General features: G+C 33.2%; 1 protein-coding gene across 1 annotated transcript in view; it reads right to left on the reverse strand.

Annotated features, from left to right (window-relative positions):
- Positions 1-22787, reverse strand: part of EPHA6 (EPH receptor A6) — a 951964-nt gene that overhangs the window by 551452 nt on the left and 377725 nt on the right.

The raw sequence follows: 22787 nt of genomic DNA on the forward strand, positions 1-22787 counted from the left end.
AGTTTAATTACAATATCTAAGTCTGTGGTATATAAAAAATTATATAATTCTATTCATCCAGTTAGGAAAAAAGTTTATTAAGTGATTAAAATAGGACTTTTCCTCTTCTCTCTCTCTTTTTTTTTTTTCCCACACAGGCAGGTACCAGGAATTGAACCCAGGTCTCTGGCATGGCAGGTGAGAACTCTGCCTGCTGAGCCACCATGGCCCACCCAGAATAGGAATTTTAATATTAGTTTCAGGGTTTTTACTTTCACTGCATTTCCTAAATGAACAATAATACTTTGTAGAAATGTTTGCTTTTCTTAAATAATAAATAATGCCCTGATGTTTGTATGGTATGGTTCATTTCATCTAGAGGTTAAGCTAATGTGAATCAGGTCACTAGCATAAACTTGTATGGAGGAGAAGAGTGCCCCAATCAAGAATTCATGTTTTTGTAAAAACTGTTGATAGGTTTTAGCTACAGGCAACTTCTAATTTTGCTATACTGATTATAACTATTATAAAGAACTAAAATCTCTAATAAATTATTTTAAAACATTGAAACAAACAAAAAATACTAATCAAGATTTCTTGAGACAAGTTTTCAGTTTTGTCATTTTTATAGATGTGTTTAATGAGTAAACAACTTCAGTGATCTGAGTTAAGAAACTGATAAGGATTTCGTGCATGATAATTTATTGGAGGGACTGAAACTTTCATTTACTGAATTCTATAAAAGATATTTTGGTATCTTGGACACATTCATGTTAAAATACAGCTCAACTTTCCAATTGATAGATTAGCTTCTGTTTTACATAGTTATTGATAGATAGATAAATTTCATAAACTGTGCAATTGGACATGTTTTCCACTATTTTCTGAGAGGTAAATTGATTATAATTCATGTGTAATTTCCGAACCAAAGTACCTTAGGCTTTTTGCCAAATGTTTTCAACTTACACCAGCCATTATACTTAGGCCTAATTAAAAAATAAACTGCAAAGTACTATCACATTTTCACATCTGTCTCTTCTCTGCCTCCAGCAGACAATCAAAGCTATACCCACACTGGCCTTGTATTAGCTATTTATTAATACATCTACTCCCACCATTGCATTGCAGTTCTGGAGTGGAAAGAGCATGCTGTATTCATATTTGTATCACCTTCCATCTAATATAGGGCCTCCTACATGGTCTACTGAGCACTGGTAAGCTCAGTATTCAAATACCTATTGAACTAAATTGAATGAGAGGATGAGAAATTATACTAAGAATCAGTGTAATGAAGACTGTCAATCAGGGTGTAACTAATCAGTACAGGTAAAAATGCTGAGTTTGCATGCTTGCATTGCTGGAAGGAACACAGGCACAGTGACTGTCAAACTGAAAGCACAATAAGACAGGAATGCATAATTTACTGCCTACTTCATATGTACCAAGTATATGAAGGTGAAGAATTATACATGCATTATCTCATTCAAATGATCATAGCAAATCACAGCGTGAGGTAGGAAGAATTTTTCTCAATAAAATATAGATGAGAACCCTAAGGCAGTATGGTGTGCCAGCTGATACTTCATGGATTCTGCTTTCTGATGTGAGTTTTGCCAAATAAAACCTCTGTAGTGCTGACATAGGCAGGAACCTGGAGAGTAATTGGATAATATTTCCCAAAATGTAAAATGCAATGCTCTTTGACATCACTATCAAACTTCTATTATTCCTCTTAGACTTAAATGAGTGCCTGATATTTAAGACCCTTTACAATCGTGTCTAAAGTAGCCTTCATAACTTCTTGCCTAATGCACCAATCATTTAAGTCATTCTAACTTTTTCCCAAACATCTTTTGTACTGTCCATAGCCTTTTAAATGGTATTCTTTAAGTTAGAATACCCCTATTTCAGGTTGAACTCAAATCAAACTTTCCTCATGAGACTGATTTTCTACTTAGAAGGAAATTGCTTTTTGTCATTGTTGTATTGAGAGTTATTAATAAGCTTTGTATTAAAGTTAAGTTGTGGTCATCCTTAGCACCCCACCTAGCTATTTAATTTCTTGAAGTCTGAGATAATTATTGGATTCATACTTATATTTCTTACATTTTATAGTATATATATATCAGTGTATTGAATTAAACATTACTTTTGAGAAGGAGGTAATCAGAACCACAAGTTTTTATACTAGAAAAATATTTGAGAGGTAATTCCTCAGAGGTCAAGATTGCCTGAAGTGGCAAAGCAAGGAATAGAACAGAATAAAGATTACACTGCTCTAACTCCAATGCTCTATCCATTAGGCAACACTGTCTTTCTCCAGTAGATGACTCTTAACCCTAGGGATAGATTAGAATCACCTGAGACACTCAGGAAACTACTGATGTTCTGGCACTAAATGGATGAGACTCACTGGCAGAAGTCGTTCCTAATGCTTCCCAGGTTATTTTAATGCACAGCAGGACTGAGATGCACCACAGGATGCATGTGCCCCCATAAGTCCATTCCTGAATTTAAGAATTAAATTAAGAAAAATAGTACTCAGTTTGGCTCATTACTGGTTTAATAACATTAATCTAAAAAAATCAATTTATGCTATCCATTTCAGAAAAAAGAGCTTGCCATGGATAAGGTGGAATAGGGTAAGACCTCTCCCTTCTATCTCCACCTTTCTCCTTCTCTCAGATTTTCCCACACCAACAATGATTCAACTCTTAGGGCTGTGGATATTCTATTTGGCCAGAGCACTCTGGATGACTGACGTTAAGCAAATATACTCAGGAAATAAGAATACTTTAATTGCTTGCCCAACTATGGGGAGAGAGCACAGTTAGAGGAGGCTGAATAATCTATCTAATAACTGCAAGATCCTTCGGAATCACACTTCTCATTCAAGGGTAGGAAATTACAATATATATACTTTTAAGCTAGTAAAACTAATTTGTTTCTCCAATCTTGATTTCACTTTAATAACAATAAAAAAAAATCAATGGTTGTTCAGACACTGCCACTGTCAAAGCTAAATATTTGCTTTTAAAGACTTTTGTTATAAGTGGCTTTTTTTTTTTCTTGCAAACATACAAATAAGCTGCACTGACTGAGGAAGAAATAGTTGATCTCAACAAACCAATCAGAAGTAAAGAGACACAATCAGGCATTAAAAAGCTTCCTACAAAGAAAAGCCCAGGGCTATATGGTTTCACAGGGGAATTTTATCAAATATTCTACAAAGAACTAACACCAATCCTGCTCAAACTTTTCCAAAACATTGACGATAAAAGAACTCTACCTAAGTAATTTTATGAAGCTAATATAATTTTAATACCAAAACCAGGCAAACATGCTAGAAGAATGGAAAAACTAAGGGCAATCTTCCTAATGTAAATGTATGCAACAATTTTCAACAAAATATTAGCAAATTGAATCCAACAACATATTAAAGGAATTATATACCACGACCAAGTGGGGTTTATACCAGGAATGCAAGGATGGTTCAACACAGAAAAATCAATTAATATAATACAGCACATTAACAAATTGAAAAGGAAAAATCACATTATCATCTCAACTGATACTGAAAAAGCATTTGACAAAATTCAACATCCTTTTCTGATAAAAAAAAAACACTCCAAAAGATAGGAATCAAAGGTAAGTACCTCAATAATGTAAAGGGAATATATGAAAAACTGATATCCAGCATTGTGCTCAATGGAGAGCACTGAAGGACTAAAGGCTTTCTCCTAAGATCATGAATGAGACAAGGATGCCCACCGTAACCACTACTATTCAATATTGTGCTAGAAGTTCTACCTAGAGCAATCAGGCAGGATAACAAAAAAGGCATGCAAATTGGAAAGGAAGACTAAAACTTTCATTACTTGCAGATGGCATATACTATACTTAGAAAATCCTGAGAAATCTACAGTGAAGTTACTTTTGCTAATAAACAAATTTAGCAAGGTAGTAGGAAGTAAAATTAATATGCAAAAATAAAATCCCAACAGTCCACTTTGAAAACTTGGAAAAGCTAGTTATCAAAATCATCTAGAAGGGAAAGAGACTCTGAATAGCTAAAAGCATCCTAAAAAAGAACAAAGTGGGAGAATAAACATTCCCTGACTTTAAAATCTATTATAAAGCCACAGTGGTCAAAACAGCATGGTACTGGTCATTCTATCGACCAACAGAATTGAATTAAACGGGCAGTAATAGACCACCAAATCTATGGTCAACTGATTTTTGACAAGGCCCCCAAATCCTCTGAACTGGGAGAAAATAGTCTTCTTAATAAATGGGCATAGGAGAACAGGATATTAATAGCCAAAAGAATGAAAGAGGACCTTACACCCACCACAAAAATTAACTCAAAATGAATCAAACAGTATGTCATGTGCTTCAGGACATCATATCATCTTACTGCTGCATAATATTTCATGGTATGGATATACCACATTTTGCTAATCCATGCATCTGTTGATGGTCATTTGGTTTGTTTTCATATTTTCGTGATGGTGAACAGTGCTGCTATGAACATTGATGTGCAAATGTCTGTTTATGTCATTGCTTTCAGCTTTTCTGGGTATATACCAAGTAGTGCTATTGTTGGATCATAGGGCAACTTGATATTTAGTTTCCTAAAGAACTGCCAAACAGTCTTCCATAGTGGCTGCACCATTATATATTTCCACCAGCAGTGCATAAGTGTCCCAATTTCTCCACATCTTCTCCAACATTTGAGGTTTCCTATTTGTTTAATAGCAGCCATTCTTATAGGTGTGAGGTGGTATCTCATTGTAGCCTTGATTCACATTTCCCTTATAGTCAATGAAAACGAAAATCTCTTAATGTGCTTTTGAGCCATCTGTATTTGCTCTTCAGAAAAGTGCCTATTTGTATTTTTAGCCCATTTTATAATTGGGTTGTTTGTTCTTTTGTTGTTGAGTTGTATGATTTCTTTGTGGATACAGGATATTAAACCTTTGTCTGATAAGCGATTTCCAAATATTTTCTCCCTTTGACTTCGCTGCCTCTTCACTTTTTTGACAAAGTATTTTGAGATCAAAAACATTTGATTTTAAGGAGTCCTCATTTATGCACTTTTTCTTTGTTGCTTGTGCTTTGGGTGTAAAGTTTAGGAAGCTACCTCCTATTACTAGGTCTTGAAGATGTTTTTCTAAAATCTACATTTTCTTCTAGAAGCTTTATGGTGCTAGTTCTTATATTTAGGTGTTCGATAATATGCAAAAATCAGTAATGTTTCTGTATACAAGTAATGACCTAACTGAGGAGACAGTTAAGGGAAAAATTCCATTCAAAATAGCAACTAAAAGAATCAAATACTTAGGAATGACCCTAACCAGGGATGTAAAGGACTTGTACACGGAAAACTGCATAACATTGCTAAAAAAAAAAAATCAAAGAAGATCTAAATAGGTGGAACGACATTCCCTGCTAATGGATAGGAAGGCTAAATATAGTTAAAATGTCAAAATTCTACCCAAATTGATCTACAGATTCAATGCAGTACCAATCAAAATCCTAGGATAGTTCTTAACTTCCCTTGGATCAAAATCTAAGACTTTCTCATCTTTAAAATAGAGAGTTTATAAAGACTAAATTTAGAGGACTTTATGGGGAAAAGTGGGAGAAGCAGAATATTTCTGAGGCTGTATTCATTCTTCTAAACATATATAAATAGAATTCTACTCTACCTCTAAGGCCTAAATCATGACATAAAATGTAAAAGAAACAGTTGAAAATTATAATTTATGTATGTTTATAAATTTGTTGGTAAAAAATTATAGTAGGATATATTTTTATACTACTGCTACTATATGCCAGTATATTATTTTTGGAACCCAACCCTCACGTGTCCTAACACTTTTAGGAGCAGTATGAATCTACATTCTGCAAGCATGTTCATGTTTTATAAGTCTTAAACAATTTTAAACAAGTGTTTACTGAGTGAGTGTTTTGTGATATGGTTGACCTTCACTCATACTGTTGGCTAATCTCATAACACAGACTGTAAATTTAAGTCTGATATATTTATATAACATAATAAATTATTTATGTTAATATATTTTTACAGATAGAAGTTGTTTTTTATGTTATATATCTATATATAAACAATATAATATGTACATGTGTATTCACTTATGTTTTCATATTTTATAGACACCCTGTACACACCAATTTTTTTATAGACACCAATAATCATCTTCAGCAAAAAAGAATATAATAATATGATGGCAGATAACTGCTACCATTACTGGGTTTTATAAATTAAATCTTTTAATCTCAACTGTAAAGGCAATGAATATATGCAAATGTAAAAAAAACATTAGACAATATCATTAAAGAAACATTATTCTTGCCTTCTCTCCTAATCCCTATCTGCTTCTTATTGGCAGACTTTGTTTACTCTATGTTCTTCCAGGGTTTTTTCTAAATATTTATAAAACATATATATATATATCCATCTGGAAATATATAGTTTTATTTTGAAATTTTTTTCAGTTACCAATACTATACACCTTGCATATTTTTCCTCCAACTTGTTTTTCCATAATATAGCATGGACTTGTAGTATAAGTACCATGATTTATATAATTTATTCACATTATTTTTATTTATGATATTTTTTAAACATATGGGCAAATGTAACATACATGCATGTGGTCATCAACTAGACATAATAAATGGACATATTTCACCATGATAAAAGTTTGCCATGCTTATTTCTTTCTAAAACAAAATGTTACTGATATTGTTGAAATTTCCTTCTGACTCCTTTTCCTGTTACTCCACTTTCAGTTATGGCTAAGGAGCATCATGAGAAAAGAAGGTCCTCCCAGGGGGTGAAACCACAGGCCATGGAAATAGATGGGGAGATAGTCCCAGGGTACACAACCTAAAAATCAAAGATAATCCCTACATCTTGAAACACATTATTATAGTAATTGCTATTGCTTTAGAATAAACCTTTATAATGCTTTTCTTCTTTGAGAATGAAACTCTTATTTCAAGATTTGGGGTGGTTCGGAAAATACCAGGGCAAAGGTATGTTTGTACTATTACAAAATAATGATACAGAAATTATTTCAAGTATATATTTTACATATCAGTCTATAAAACTATATCTCTTTTTGTCACATTTTAAAAAATATAATGCTTTTATCCTAGGTACACAGTAAGGACATTAAATTATTTCAAGAAGACTAAATGATTCCATTTAAACTTGACATAGACCTGAGCTTCTCCTGCAGCTGAACTTCTGCAGAAGGAATGTCAGCTATTATACAATTCATTGATTGTCTTAGTCATCAACTGATTAATTTAAAGAAAGAGAAAGTTTAGGAGTCTGAACCAATTTACAATGCTGATATGACAGGATCTTCCGTAAGGTTATGGCTAAGAAAATCATACATCCATGCATATGCATGCACAAATACCACATATAACACACAAATTCAACACATCCAGTAATGACTGACATCTTTAGGATTATCAAGTGAGACAATTAATTTTAAGTTAATTAAAGAAGAGAAGATACTGACAAAGTAAAATAGTATCTAGTCTAAACACCTGTTTTATATGTGTAAATAAAGCATATGATTAACTTTTATGAAATATGCCTTTGTTTCAGCCTCAGAAGTTACAGCCAACAGGCTTTGAAGTAGAGTTATTACATTACTCTTTCATAGTTATAGCATTGAGTTAAACCATAGTGTATAGCTGGACAACAGCATAATTTAGACTATTCCATTTTTGTCCAATCAATTACAATGCTATAATTGTAAATGAAGTCATACTAATTACTGATGTTAAAACTTTTATGGTGTTCAGAAATGCTCTGTAGTTATTTACTCAACACTCCTCATAACATTCAAATGAAATGGTAATATAAATATGTACATTCAATGCATAGTGAAATAATTAAAGTAAATTGTATTGTTATAATAACAAAGAAGATTCAGATTCATTGTAGAAATGTAAAAAGTAAAGATAAGCAAAAATTTATCCTGTATAGACTAATGAAAACATCTGCTGTCAACATTATAATATATATTCACTGAATATTTTTTCTGATAGATAACAAGTTTTCTGTGTGCGACTGTATATACTCTATTACAAATAATTATTTTCATTTAATAAAATATTAATATTTTTTCAGTAAAATTTTCCACATAATCATTTTAATGGTTGTATAAAAACATTTAAACATAAGTGGTTAAATTAGCCCTCTCCTTTTTCCAATTTAAATTGTCTCAATTTTTTATAGTTTTTTTAAAAAAAGATGTATAATTTTGTTGGAATATAGCTAATATTCATTCAAAATTATTTTCCTAGGAAAAGTTTCTAATGGAAATGTTGAATAATGGCAAACAATTAAAAATATTAAAAAATATATTGCTAGATTGCAAAGCATAAAGGGAGTACTTATTCTAATAGCTTGATATGAAAGGAATTATTTTTCAGTCACTTTTTATCCCTGAATATTAATACTTTCATATTATTTAACAATTTGCCATTTAAATTTATAGCCATTTCAATTAGTATTTATATGATTTCTTGTTATAAAATTTTCCAAGGTTATAGAATTGTACTTAATTTTTACTTTAGACTTGAGCCATAAAGTACATTGATATTGGAAAATTACATTCAGTGTGCTTAGTTGAATTTCTCATTTTAAAATGGGGATAGTAGTACACATAACTCAGATAAGGTGAAAATTAGATATATATGAAGGCCCTTTGTAAATTATAAATACAGAGCTATTGGATGAAAATAAGCTAAAAAAAACAAATAAGGGCAGTGTGACAGTGGCTCAGTGGCCGAATTGTCGCCTGCCATGCCAGAGACTCGGGTTCGATTCCCGGTGCCTGCACATGCAAAACAAACAAAACAAATGAGATAAGCACTATCACTTTTAACTGAGCTTTAAAAGTAAGATAAGCATTTTCAAATAACAATGAAAGCAATTTGAAACCTGAATGAAAATAAAATTAAATAGATTTGGAAGATATGTATTGCTCTGTAATAAGCAAGGGAGAAATCAGAGATGTTTAAATGTTTTTTTTTTATTTTTATTTTTAAATACTTAAAAACTTACAGGATAATTACAAAAATAATACAACCACCAAATAGAGAATTCCAACATACCCACACCCCAACAGATGCCCAGATATACCAATTTTAACATTTTGCCACATTTTCTGTATCATTCTATCTATCCATCTGCCTACCTACTATCTGTCTACCTATCTACTTATCAATCCATTTTCTGAACACTTGAGTGTAGGTTTTATGTGTCATGCTCCTTGAACACTTAATACTGCTATGCATATTTCTTAAGAAGAAGGGTTTTCATTTACTTAGCCATCTTAAGTTCAGTTACCAAGTTCAAGAAATTTAACCTTTGTATAAAGCTTATTTACAGTCTATATCCCATTTTTTCATATGTCCCACCAACGATTCCTTTGCTGGACCCCATCCAGGATCATCATGTATTGTATTTAATTGTTATTATCTTTGTAGTTGCTCTTTATTTCTTTTCTTTTCTTTTTAAATGTGGGAACATATATACAACACGAACTTTCCACCTCAACCACTAATCTCATTGGTCACATTTTACAATATTGTGGTACTCTCAACACCTTCCACTACTAAACTTTCCAGTGTCCCCAAATAGAAACTCTATAACCACTATTCAATAATTTCCCATTCCTTTTCCTCTCATCCCGGCAACCTATATTCCAGCCTCTGTCTCTGGGAGCTTATTACCTATTCTCTGATACTTTCTCCATAGTTTCTATAGGGCTTAAATTTAACATTCTAAATTCATAACCATCTCATTCGCTTTGATACCAACTTAATTTCAATAGCATATACAGACTATGTTTCTACAGCTTTATGTAGTTCTTGCCACAAATTACATTTTTATACGTTATCACTCTAAAACAAGTGATTTATCATTACATTTCATGCATTTGTTTTTAGGTTCTGTAGGAAATAGAGTGGAGTTTCAAACCAAATATATATAATAGCACTGGCATTTATATTTATTCATGTCATTAGTCTCACTGTGATCTTTATTTCTTAACGCAGCTTTGATATTGCCCTTTCCTTTCAACCTGCAAACTCTCATTAGCATCTTGGGTAGGGCCAGTCTAGTAGCAATGAACTTCTTCAGCTTTTGTTTATTTAGGAATATCTTAATCTCTCCTCATTTTTGAAAGACAATTTTGATGGATATAGAATTCTTGGTTGCCAATTTTGTTTGTTTTCAGCACAGTACTTTAAATATGCCATTTCCCCTGCCCTCTTGTCTCCAGAACTCTCTGATGAGAATTCTGAGCACTTAATCTCGTTGAGACGTCTCTCTACATGACAGATTTAGCTTCTCTCTGGTGGCTTTCAGAAATCTCTTTTTATTGCTAGCATTTGACATTTCGATTTTAATATACTACAGTATATGTTTATTTGAGTCTATCCCGTTTGGAGTGTGTTGAGTGTTTTTATGTATATTCATGTCTTTTGTTAAATTTGAGAAGTTTTCAGCCATGATTTCTTTGAATATTCTCTCTGCCTTTTTCTTCTCCTTCCGGGATTCCCAGAATGTTGACATTGGTACACTCGTCCCACACATTCCTCAGGCTCTTTCTCTTTTCTCCATTTGTTTTTGCAGCTCCACAGACTGATTTCAATTGTCTTATGTTCAAGCTCACTGATCCTTTCTTCTGCCAGCTCCAATTTTTTGCTGAACTCCTCATGGATTTTTTAATTTCTGTTACTGTGGCCTTCAGCTCTGTTTGGCTCTTTTTCATTATTTCTCTCTCTCTATTGATATTCCTCCTTGTGTCATTCTATTATTTTCTCAATTTCTTTTAGTTATTTATTCATGTTTTCCTTATGCTCTTTCAGCTTTTTTAGGGCCATTAAATTTTTTTTTTTATCTGGTATGTTCCAGGTTTGGTTCTCTTCAATGGCAGATTCTAATGTGTTAATCTTCTACTTTCCTTGGGTCAGTGTCTCCTATTTCTTTGTGTGTTTTGTAACCTGTTGTTGAAACCTGGATACTTTCATATTTTAATGTATTATCAACTAGAATTTAGATACTGAGGTGTCTCTTCTTTAAGATTATATTGAGACAATACTATGGCAGAGCTTTCCTTAAATGCCAAGCGCTGGTCCTTTTATGACATACATTCCCTTAACCATTTTCTAGAGCTTGGATAAAATATTTCTGTTAGTTCATGTTGGTCGTCCAAAGCTTCTGTGGGGGAATGGAGCTCTGAAGCATCTCATTCCACCATCTTGGCCCAACGTTTAATTGTTTTTATTATAAATGCTTATTTATAGCATCTTTACTCTCTCTGATTGCAGGATCCCAGACAGCAGCACACATTTTAGAAGAACAAAGGCTATGGCCTTATATTTATCATATAATTCATTTTTTTTAAAATTTTAAACAGACCTAAATTAGGTCTATAGTCCTTTTCTTCAGTGAAAATATGTGGGAAGCCACATTTATTTTTGAAATATCAGTGAAGGAAATGCCAACTGTTTTTTTAAAGGTACTTTCTTCTGGACTATACTTCCTGGAGCCAATTTCTCCTGCAGAAAATTAATAGGGTGGTGGAAAGTAGAATGATTTCCTGATGTTTCAGCAACATTAAGATGCAGCTAGCTTACCTTGATTAATTCTTTATACTGGCAAAATGCTACATAGGTCCCAAGAGAGAAACCATGCAATGCTAACAATAAAAAATAAATAGCTATTTGATGAAAACTACATTGAAAAACTGACAATTCTGTGTATTTTGCAAATGTATTTTCAACATCGTTTACCTTTGATAAGCAAGTGTATAGTGGAAATCAGAATCTTCAATATATTAGAAACCGAGTCAATATTTTGATTGAATTTCAGTGGGAAAAATTTATTTGTCTCAGGAAGTTTTTAAAATTGTTGTTTTTTGAGAATAAATTAGAAATATAAATTAATGTTCTTTCAATTGTAGACAATAGAAACCAAACTGGCAAAATGAAAGAAATAAATGTGGGGTGTAATTTTTTAAAAACCACTGGGACATACTATGCAGCTCTGAAAGGGAAAGGTCCAAGGCACCGTCTGGGGATCTCTACAGCCTTTTCACCAGGTCTTGCCACCAGCATGATTCATCTTCAATAACCTTTAGTTGAAATACTTCTCTATTCCAAGTCTCAAACTTAGAGCATCATAATTGGCCAGCTTGTGCCAAGTGTCTGCTCCTGGATGAATCCCTTTATTTAGAGGCCACAGCCTCTGGGGAATCCACTGTGTATTGAACCATTCAAACAAATGTATGAGTCAACAGTGAAAGTTTCATATTGCCTTAAAAAGTTTTTTCATGCCATAAACCTTGCTTTTTTTTCATTTGCCTTCTTAGAAAGGATTATAAGATAGTTTGTGTCTATTACTGAGCTTAGTGCCTGTCCTGGTTTGAAATTGTGATGAACCCCAGAAAACAAAAATCCGTGTTCTTCTCATATAATCTTGTGGGGGCAGAGCAATTGTTGGGTGGGACCATTCATTTAGGTTGTGTCCACGGAAATGTGACCCTACCTATTCGACATGGGTCTTAATTCTTTACTGGAGTCCTTTAAGAATGCTCACTAAGGGAGAGGGCTCAGAAAAAAAACACCTTGGGAAGAAGCAAGAAGGGCCCACAGGAATTGAGAGAGCCATTTTGAAACCAGAAACCTGGAGAGAAGAACAAGCAGATGTTGCTATGCTCCTTTCCATGTGACAGAGAAACCCAGGACACCAGCTGCCTTTCATCCAAGAAGGTATCTTCCTTTTGAAGCCTTAATTTGGACATTTTCCTGGTTTTAGAACTACAAATTTGTGATCTAATAAATTCCATTTGTAAAAGCCAATCCATTGCAGGTATATTGCATTCCAGAAGTTTTAGCAAACTGAAACAGTGTCAAAATCAACTTACCAAATATTCTAGTGACTATAAATGGGCTGTATGCTTTAAGTAGATTCAATTTTGTGAAAATAAATTAATCCTAGTTTGAAATAACATAAATCTGGGGTGGTGCAATGGTGGCTCAGTGCAGAATTCTCGCCTGCCATGCTGCAGACCCAGTTTGAAATGATGCATGTACCCTAGAAAAGCCATGTTTTAATCCTAATCCCATTTTATAAATCCAGCTGTTTCTTCTAATCCCTATTCAATACTGTATATTTGAGTCTGTAATTAGATCATTTCCCTGGAGATGTGACTCAATGTAGAGTGGTTATCAAACTGGATTAGGTGAAGATGTGTCTCCACCCATTCGGGTGGGTCTTGATTAGTTTACTGGAATAGTATAACAGAGGAAACATTTTGGAGATTCTGAGAGAGCAGAACGACATAGCCATGAGAAACAGAGAGTCCACCAGCCAGCAATCTTTGGAAATGAAGAAGGAAAATGCTTCCCGGGAAGCTTCGTGAAGGGAAGCCAGGAGAGAAAGTTAGCAGATGATGCCGTGTCGCCTTTCCAGATGAGAGAGAAACCCTGACCCTGTTTGCCATGTGCCTTCTAACTTGAGAGAGAAACCCTGAACTTCATCGGCCTTCTTGAATCAAGATATCTTTCCCTGGATGCCTTAGATTGTACATTTCTATAGACTTGTTTTAATTGGGACATTTTCTCGGCCTTAGAACTGTAAACTAGCAACTTATTAAATTCCCCTTTTTAAAAGCCATTCTGTTTCTGATATATTGCATTCTGACAGCTAGCAAACTAGAACAACCACCATTGCCCACCCTTGACTGATCATTTTATAAAGATAAACATAAGAGGAAAATTCTAGGAATACATATATAATTCAGAGTCTAGCCAATGTTCTGTCATTCAATACAAAAGTAATTCAATGTTATTTCCCAAAAAGTCATCCTACTCTCTGATATTCCAGAAGACTTTGGGACTAAGACCCAAATGATCTGGTTACAGGTCTGGTACTATAATTCACTACAATCCGGTGGCTGCTCTGTTTACTGCCCACAATGGACTTACTAAATACATATTTTATAATTATTTTTTGACATTTGTCCGAACCTTGGATTTTTTTAAGCAAAAAAATTGTTTTTCTCCCTATACTTTAACAAATATTTGTTGAAATTTCTTAAGAGTTGTATTTAAAAATATTTGGTATATATTTCCAAAATATACTAGCATGCCACATTTAATAGATTTCAAATGTAGTTTGTGGTGTTTTACATTTCAAATATATTAGTATTAGTAGGATATTTAAAGTCCTGAAATTTAAGCCTAGGTCTAGTCAAAAGCTCTAAGACATCTCAAAACACACTCAATATATTTATAGAGTATATAGCATAAGAAGTAAAAGAAAATGACAAAATCTAGCAAGTCAGACTAAATCATAAAATCACATCTTATGGAAATCTATAAGCTTATGAAATAATTTTATTGTTGCTGACCACAAATCACTTTCTATATCATCAGTAATGGAAGGTCAAAGTCATGAATATCATGTTGTTTGCTCAATAAAAATGTAAATATTCTTCATTCCCTGAAACTGCAACAGTGGTTACTCTATGTAACTGGTCCTTTGAGCAAAAAAGAAGTAGACTGATGATGCTATTATTCAAAGCAAGCCAGTTGAGATGCTGATAGATGGTACAAGAGTAAGTTCTTTTTTAAGTGTGAAAGCAATTTCTTTATTTTAGTATATGACACTTTGGGGATGTTATAATCAAAGCATATGTCCAAAAACCTCCAGTTTGACTGATGATAAATATTCATGGGTCAGAAGCAACACTTAAAAGCCAATCTAATTTACTTAAAAAAAAAAAAAACAACCATTTAGCATTGTATCTAACTGTATGACTGATTTTCATTTGCTTAAAGTTATGTCTCAGCATTTCTTGTTCCCTCCATGTGTAAATACTAGTTAGGGATTTTAGAATGAGTAAGAATCACAATGCAATTAGATAGTTCTGCCCAAGCTCTCTATTCCTGAAATAGTTGCAAGGATGAGGGTTTTAGGATTCTAGACAGGAAAGTAAATAGCTTCCCAGCTGCTCTTCTTCATTATTTATTCATTAATTCAACCAATACTTAAGAGGCTTTCCTATAACAGGAACTAAATGAAACTCCACAGGAGATATAAAATAGCTAAGAAATAGCTCCTATTCCTTCATATTTCACTTTTTCTTGAACCTTGTATCCCATTTAGCTCACTACACACTCTGTCAAACTAATGTCTCACTGTAAACTTTCCAAAGGGCAGTCTACACATCCTGCATTCATGCCAGTACCCACCATTTCCTTAGCCCATTACAACCTGGTCTCCACCCTTACCATTTTTAAAGGCTGTCAGTAATGAGTCACTAATTGCAATTCTCAATTCTCCACTTCAATATTATGGACAACAATGTAGATAGTGTTTTCTTCTTGCTATTTCTACTTTGGTTTATATGAAAATACAGCTTTCTTGATTTTCTGTAACTACTTCATTTTAATTTATAATTCCTCAAAGTTTCTTCTTGACTCATTCTTTTCCTCCAGAGCCATGGTTTCAACTTCTACAAATTACATAGCCTCACCACAAATTAATTTCTGGTCATATTACTTGATAGGTACTTTAAAACATTATATCTTAAGTTGAACTAATAATTTTCCCTTTCCTCGCTAAATATATCGCCATATACCTAAATTCTCCTGATAGCATTACCATGGCCCCCAGACATAATACTTTGTTGTTGAAGGGTCAGTTATGTTTCAAAACTCATCTAAATGCCTTATCAGAGCAGTTTTTAGACCCATTGGTTCTATCTTTGTAGTACCTCTGGCATGGATGTCTTCTGCATTCCTATTATTCCTTTCCATGTTTTCTCTTGCCTCTTATAGTCCATATGATCCATGGTTGATTAGATTCCTGGCCATCCTTCTCTCTCCCAGATTCGGATGTCACTCTCCTCCACACTGATCTTTCTATTTAAGTCTTCTAATGTTCTATGTCAAACTGTATCTTCTTTCCCCATCTTTCATTTATCAGGTAGTACTTAATCTATTTCTTTCTATGGCTTTAGAATAAATGTCTGTACTTAGTTTACTAGCCTTAATTTATTTATTCAGCACACACTGATTTAACATAGTTTGGCTTCACACTATGTGTGAAATTGATGAGTTCAATACTCATAATCCTATAGCTGGTACTGAATTCCTTTGTTGTAGTATCCCACTTTCTCTACCTAAGAATTTTTTCCTGGCTAATGAATTTCTATATCTAACAGCTTACTAGTCCTTTTTCTATTCTTAAGAAAAAAAAAGCGGGGGTGGGGGGGACTCTCAGGCCCACCACAAAGAGTCTATCTGCTACTCATGGGGAATTTTTCTCTCTTAACTGTCATGGACCTGGTCCCATTTCTCCTCCTCTCCTCTGAGCAAAAACCCTTTAAATGCCTAACGTTAGCCATGATTATACTTTCATCAGGGACACATTCTTCTAGCAATACCTTAGGAGTTAAAAGGAACTTCTTAAGAGTTTTCTCTCAGTCTGCTTAATGGGGATTTCCTGATTTAATTATTAGTGCAAATGAAGTTGCATAGTAAAATTACAGAAGTGATACCTTTATTTTCATTAGCTCATGGCCTTTACCTATAACACGTGAAATTTCAGTTCTCCTCTCCAATTTCATCTTATATAAGACTCTCTGACTTATTCTGGAAGACTCTGAGGATGTTTCACAAGTACTCATAAATAATGTCTATATTTTTTTCTTCTCTGGATCTCTTACAGCCTCCTTGTTCATGTTCACATTTTGAATTACAAATGAAATCTATTTTAGGTAAATCAATAGAGGATTAAAATGTCAGCAACTTTTATTTTTAGTAGGAGAAATTCTTAAAGTCAATTCATTTCTTCAAATTAAAGGTACAAGGTGAAGTTAAAAGAGGAAATGTAGGGGAGGTAACAGAGGATCAATATATGAATGGCTACATTTTATGAAACACTAGTGTCCAAATATATATCATACATCTGCAAATGAAATGGGAAAATGTGTCAGAGAATGAGTCTGTCAGAGAATAGAGGTGTAAATAGAGGCTATAATAAGCATCTAAGAGGTATACAAAAGAATCACCTAATATATATACAAGATACTAATAAGATTTGAACTAGATGGGCAGAAGGGGGGGAGAGGGATAGGAAGAGACACAGAGAGACATACAGAGAGAGAAAGAGATAAAAAGGAGGAGAATGAGGGAAAGAAGGGGGGTAAAGAGAAGAAAGGAGATTATTTAAACAATGAAGGGAATTCTGCCAGCCATTGCACTGAATGAACATGTGTTCTAGAATAATTATGAAATAGAAGAGACGCTGCTATTTTATCAGTGTGTCTTAACTGCTAGATCTCTCATACATCAAGCCTCAGCTCATGTGATTCCACACTGAATTATGACTCGAGCACTTTACAATGTGCACATTTCACACAACATGGCCATTAAGCACAAGCAAAAAATTTAATCTGAAACTCAAATGAAGAAATAACAACTATCTCAATGCTAGAGGGAAAAATTAAGTTTTTTAGAGAACATAATACAGTCTCTAATTTTTTAAAAAAATGTTGCTTTATACAATAAATGGGCACATTTCATGCCTACGGTTCATGTCTATGTTTAGTATACATAGACATGAAATGTCACTCTACGTATACTTGAAAAAGTGTTTAAAATAAAGAAAAATAGAAATATTTGGGGAGAAGGATAAAGTATATGTCAGAATTTGCCAACACCTTGAGCCACAGTAAAATTATCATAATTATTCTTTATAATAACTTTATACCAATTGTTATCTCCAATTTTGTCAGCCATTCTATAAACAAAATTAGTTATTTTAAGGCATACATGAAGGGTATATGGCATATATGAAAAGGTTGGAATTGATAGACTTGATTTACTTAAAAATGAAATCTAATGGGTTCTCTTGACTAAATCCACCAAAATGAGATTATTTAAATATTGCTGTCTCTGAAATATAGGAGAAAAAGTTTAAAAGCTTAATTGTTGTGGTAATGAAATAATTAAAACTTCATTGCATTAAAACTGATGCTGTGGAACTGATAATGAAATTGATAAACTATCTTTTGCAAGGAATTTCTGGCCTCAGGATTTGATTGGTTTCAGATAAATTTATCTATTAGAATTATTAATAAATAATATGATTGCTTGTTTTAAATAGATTTCATACTAATATGACATGGATATGGCTATTCTGAATAAAAAGTGGGCATCTCAATTTTCTAATTCAATTTTAACTAATTTTCTAGTTAATTTGGTAAAGATTATTTTAAAATAAAATTTTAAAAACCTGAATATCCATACCTCAGGTAGATTCCAAACATAAACATTCAGAGGCTAAGAGAAACATAAAATACATGAGGCCTCATTGCAAGGAGGTTGGTCCTACACAGAACTTGCCAGGTAGAAGGAAGAAGATAAGCCATCACCTGAGCCCACTCCCTTTTGTGTGTTACTTTCAGGATAGCAATATATGAAAGGGTAGGTGAGCCTCAAAGAATTAAAGGAAAGGATTGTTGCTTTTATTTTATTACCAAATAATAAAATGAATGGCTTTTTTTTTTCAGAATGAATGTTTCCGTCTGTCTTTTAATTCAATCAAACATAATAGATCATATTGTTTTAATAAAATAAAAAAGAAAGAATCTACCCAGGGCTACTGCATTACACATACCCTGATGGAGTCATTTATATCTTAGTGCATTTGAATGGTGCCTCTGGTAGATTTTATTATTGCTCACCAAAATTTCCTGCCCTATCTTGTGGAAGGAACATGCATCTCTGCCTTGGTGAATTTAGAAGTGGTCATTTGAATTGCTTTGGTCATTTGAATCTCTTCGTTCAATAAAGTATAAGCAAAAGTGCCATGAATTATTTCTGGGCAGGAGCTGGTATAGAGACTGGATGCGTTCAATACACTTTCTTTTCCCCCACTCATTATGACCAACAATTCATAATGGATCTTTCTTTAGTCTAGGATCTGTCATGAAAGTGACATGCAGCAGGGGAGCTGTACTGGTCATATAATTTGGGCAAGAAATAAAACTTTATTATGATAATATAATATGATTTGGGGGCTTTTTAAAATTTTTTTCTGCATGGACAGAAACCAGGAACTGAACCCGAGTCTCCAGCATGGCAGACGAGAATTCTGCCACTGAGCCACTGCTGCACCACCCTGAGGGTCATTTTTAACGGAAGAATTCTACACCCTTTTGAGGATTATGGGTTCTCTGAAGTCACAGGAAGAATTTTTTTTTCCTTCCATAGAAAACAATGTCCACAAGTTTGTTACTTAAAAAAATAAATAAATAAAAAGGTACATGATGGGTGGGCCATGGTGGCTCAGTAGGCAGAATTCTTGCCTGCCATGCCTCGGGACCAGGTTTGATTCCCAGTGCCTACCCACGAAGAAAAAAAGGTACATAATGTCACCTTTTCTACCTTAACTAAAAAGGGTGAAAGAACAGATGCTTTGGTAATTATTATCAGGCATCTTTTTATACTATAAAGGTATTTTTAAGTTAAAAAAAAATTACTGTTGAAGGACTCAGAACTACATCTAGTGCTCTTCACAGCAGCACTTAAATTTTTGCACATATAAACAGATGAAATTACCAAATGCTTGTCCCATTAAATTTCTAACTTCTTTTGGGAAAGTAGTTGCTTTTCAACAATAAAACAATCACTCAAATTCAATATTAAAGAAACACAGAAGTCCCTCAGAAGGCAAGCATATTTTAATATAAGATAATTCCTTATAATTAGGTGAAGAAACATAGTCATGTACTTGTCTTTCAAATTGAAACAAAATGTGTCTATATTTGTCACACTGAGTTGCAAACTTGTTTTGTACAGATGTATAGACAAGGAACAATACAATTTGGACTGAATACTTAAACATACACTCTCTAAGAAATCATTAATCACCAAAAGATAATATTCTTCCAACTTCCAATATGAAAAACTTTACTTTGTAGATGATTTATTCCATATTAGGGTACTCACTGAATAGTGAAAACTTCATTCTTTTCTGCAGTAAACTCAACTGACAGTGTCATAATGATCCTAGGCAATAAACAATCACATTTAGTCTTTCACTTCAGTCCAGACACTCTGTCTTTTCTATGATTACAAGGCTCCATTCCTTCCTATAGCTACACATTGCAGGTTTACATGCTTTAATTTCCATTACCCATGTTCGTAAAACAACCTGCAGCTCACCAAATATCTGTCAGTTAATTATATTTAAGAAACGCTTATCATAGCTTTGTAAGTGTAAGGCAGTCTGTATACGCTGCCACAGATAAACTTTTGAGGATAATTCAGCAAAACACATATAATCTGATATTGGAGATGATCTTATAATACAATATGAATCCCTGAAGTGGAATTTAGTTAAACACTTGTGAAATTTCAGAGACCTGGAAAGCTATATCTTGTTAGGACAGGATCAGAATGTATTTGAGAACTTGGTTTATGGGTGATCTCTCCAAGAGAAGAGATTACAAGGCAGGAGTAAAGAAATACTATCGGTGATATCAGCACCAGCAAAGAGACACATATGCGAAGAAGAGGACACTTTTCAATGAACAACAAAGTGACTCGTTTTGCTCAAGCAAAACAATGAGCAGAAGAAAAAATGTTTGAGAAGGAGGACTGAGGTCATACTGTAGTAGGACTTACATGTTAAGCTTTGATTTTCATAATCAACACAGTTGGCAGTTAGCAAACTGGGCCTCAGAGAAATTCAAAGACTTTTGGAAGATTCTACACAGCATACTACAAAGAGGAATAGAGCCCTGGTCTTTTAGATACTGGTTTAGGGTTCTTCCAAAATAACAAAAAGAGAACCTGATTAAGTACTGTTAATGTATAGCAACATTAAAAGTTGGAATTCTCTTTTTTCCTCATCAACACTGTCTTTATTGAAATGTTAAAGGAAATCTTTATTTTTAAAATAAGAAATAATTTCAATCTGCTATTTTCCCTCTGCTACTGTAAAAATTTTATCAACGATATTGAAATCTCAAAATGTTGAAATTCTTGAGAAAACATAAACACAATACAGAGCAATATAGTATAAACCTAATTTTACTTACTTCAAATCTAGAGCTGGGTCAGTTTCCTCATATAACCATCTAATTTATATATTTAGACAGTGTAATATTATTAACAGATTTTGTACAGTTTAGTTCAATTGCCTTAATAAGCTCAGATGACTGTGGCATCTCTCATCCCACCTAATGTCTCTTGACTACCAGTCTAGAGAGGGCACACCTTGAGAATTATTCTTGAAGGGGTAGTTGGATTAAAAAAAAAATTGAGTGAGTTAAATGCTCATTAAATTTGATTAAACAGATACATAATATAAGGCTAGGTGCTACTATAAATGTAATAGATTTATTGCACAAATAGTATGGAATTTTAAAGGACTTGAAGAAATATACAAGATGGAAATGAAAATATAAATTCATGTAATATTATTTAGAGAAATGAACAAATCATATTTTTCCACATGAGATAATTAATATGTATCAGTGTTCTGAGAGTTTCCATCAAAGTCTAAATACTTTTTGAGATATACTGGTACATTACATTTTAACTGCAGCTTAGTAAATTTAATAGAAACAATGTATATCACAAACTCAAAAACACTCCCTGAACAAAACATGCATTGTTCTTCCCAAAACAAAACTATAGATGAATAGAGTCATTATACTTTTAAAATTTTCACAATAAAATACTCCAACTACATTGCAAGCTTTTAACATTTATGACAAGTTAAGTTTAAATTACATTTTTATATAGCTTATTACTGTGTTTAAATTTGTTTTACAAGTTCTATTAGAAGAAAAAATAATGATTTAACTTTCTCAGAGACTGTATTAAAATTCACTACATTGTTTGCAAATATATATGTGTTCATCAGAAAAGAACATAAATGAAATCTCCGATGTGGCCAGGAGTAGAAGTTTAATTTTGATCTCGTGCAGCATGGCCTCAAGGAGCAGAATTGGTCATAGTTGGAAGAGTTATGCTAGCTAATGAAATTCTACATGACACAAAAAGTTTGGGTATAAATAAATCCCCCTAGCATTTTATTAGATATTAATTCTTTCCAGCAATTTTAAGGAAAACATCTTTATGTAATTATTTTTCCCCTTTGAATTCTATTATTGAGTTATGTGTTCAACAAACATTCATTAAATGCTATATATTCTTTTTTTTTTTTTTTTTTTTTAAAGGAAAGACAGAGAGAAGGAAGGAAGGAAGGAAGAAAGGGAAACATCTTTAAACATTTTCTTGTATTCTGTTTCTCCGTTTTTGTTACATGGGCTGGGGCCGGGAATCGAACCGAGGTCCTCCGGCATAGCAGGCAAGCACTTTGCCCGCTGAGCCACCGCGGCCCGCCATTGCTATATATTCTTGAAACTTGATTTGGTCTTTTTCTAGGTTGCTTATTTAAAACGTGCATTTTACAGTCTTTTCAAAAGTGATTCATGTTATGTTCAGAAAACTTTTCAAAGGTACTACTTTCCTTTGTATTAAATAATAACTAGTTTGAAAAATACAAGGTTGAATGATGACAAGGAGTAATTTCACTATACTGAATGAAGTGGAAGGAATGGATTATTTTATTTTGTGGTTAAATTTTTCATGCAATCATAATTTGATTGTCTATAATTATATTATCAATAAGCTATTAAAAACCTGTCAAGTATTTTGAA

Source organism: Tamandua tetradactyla, chromosome 10 (genome assembly GCF_023851605.1).
Source record: "Tamandua tetradactyla isolate mTamTet1 chromosome 10, mTamTet1.pri, whole genome shotgun sequence".
NCBI classification, from domain to species: Eukaryota; Metazoa; Chordata; class Mammalia; order Pilosa; family Myrmecophagidae; genus Tamandua; species Tamandua tetradactyla.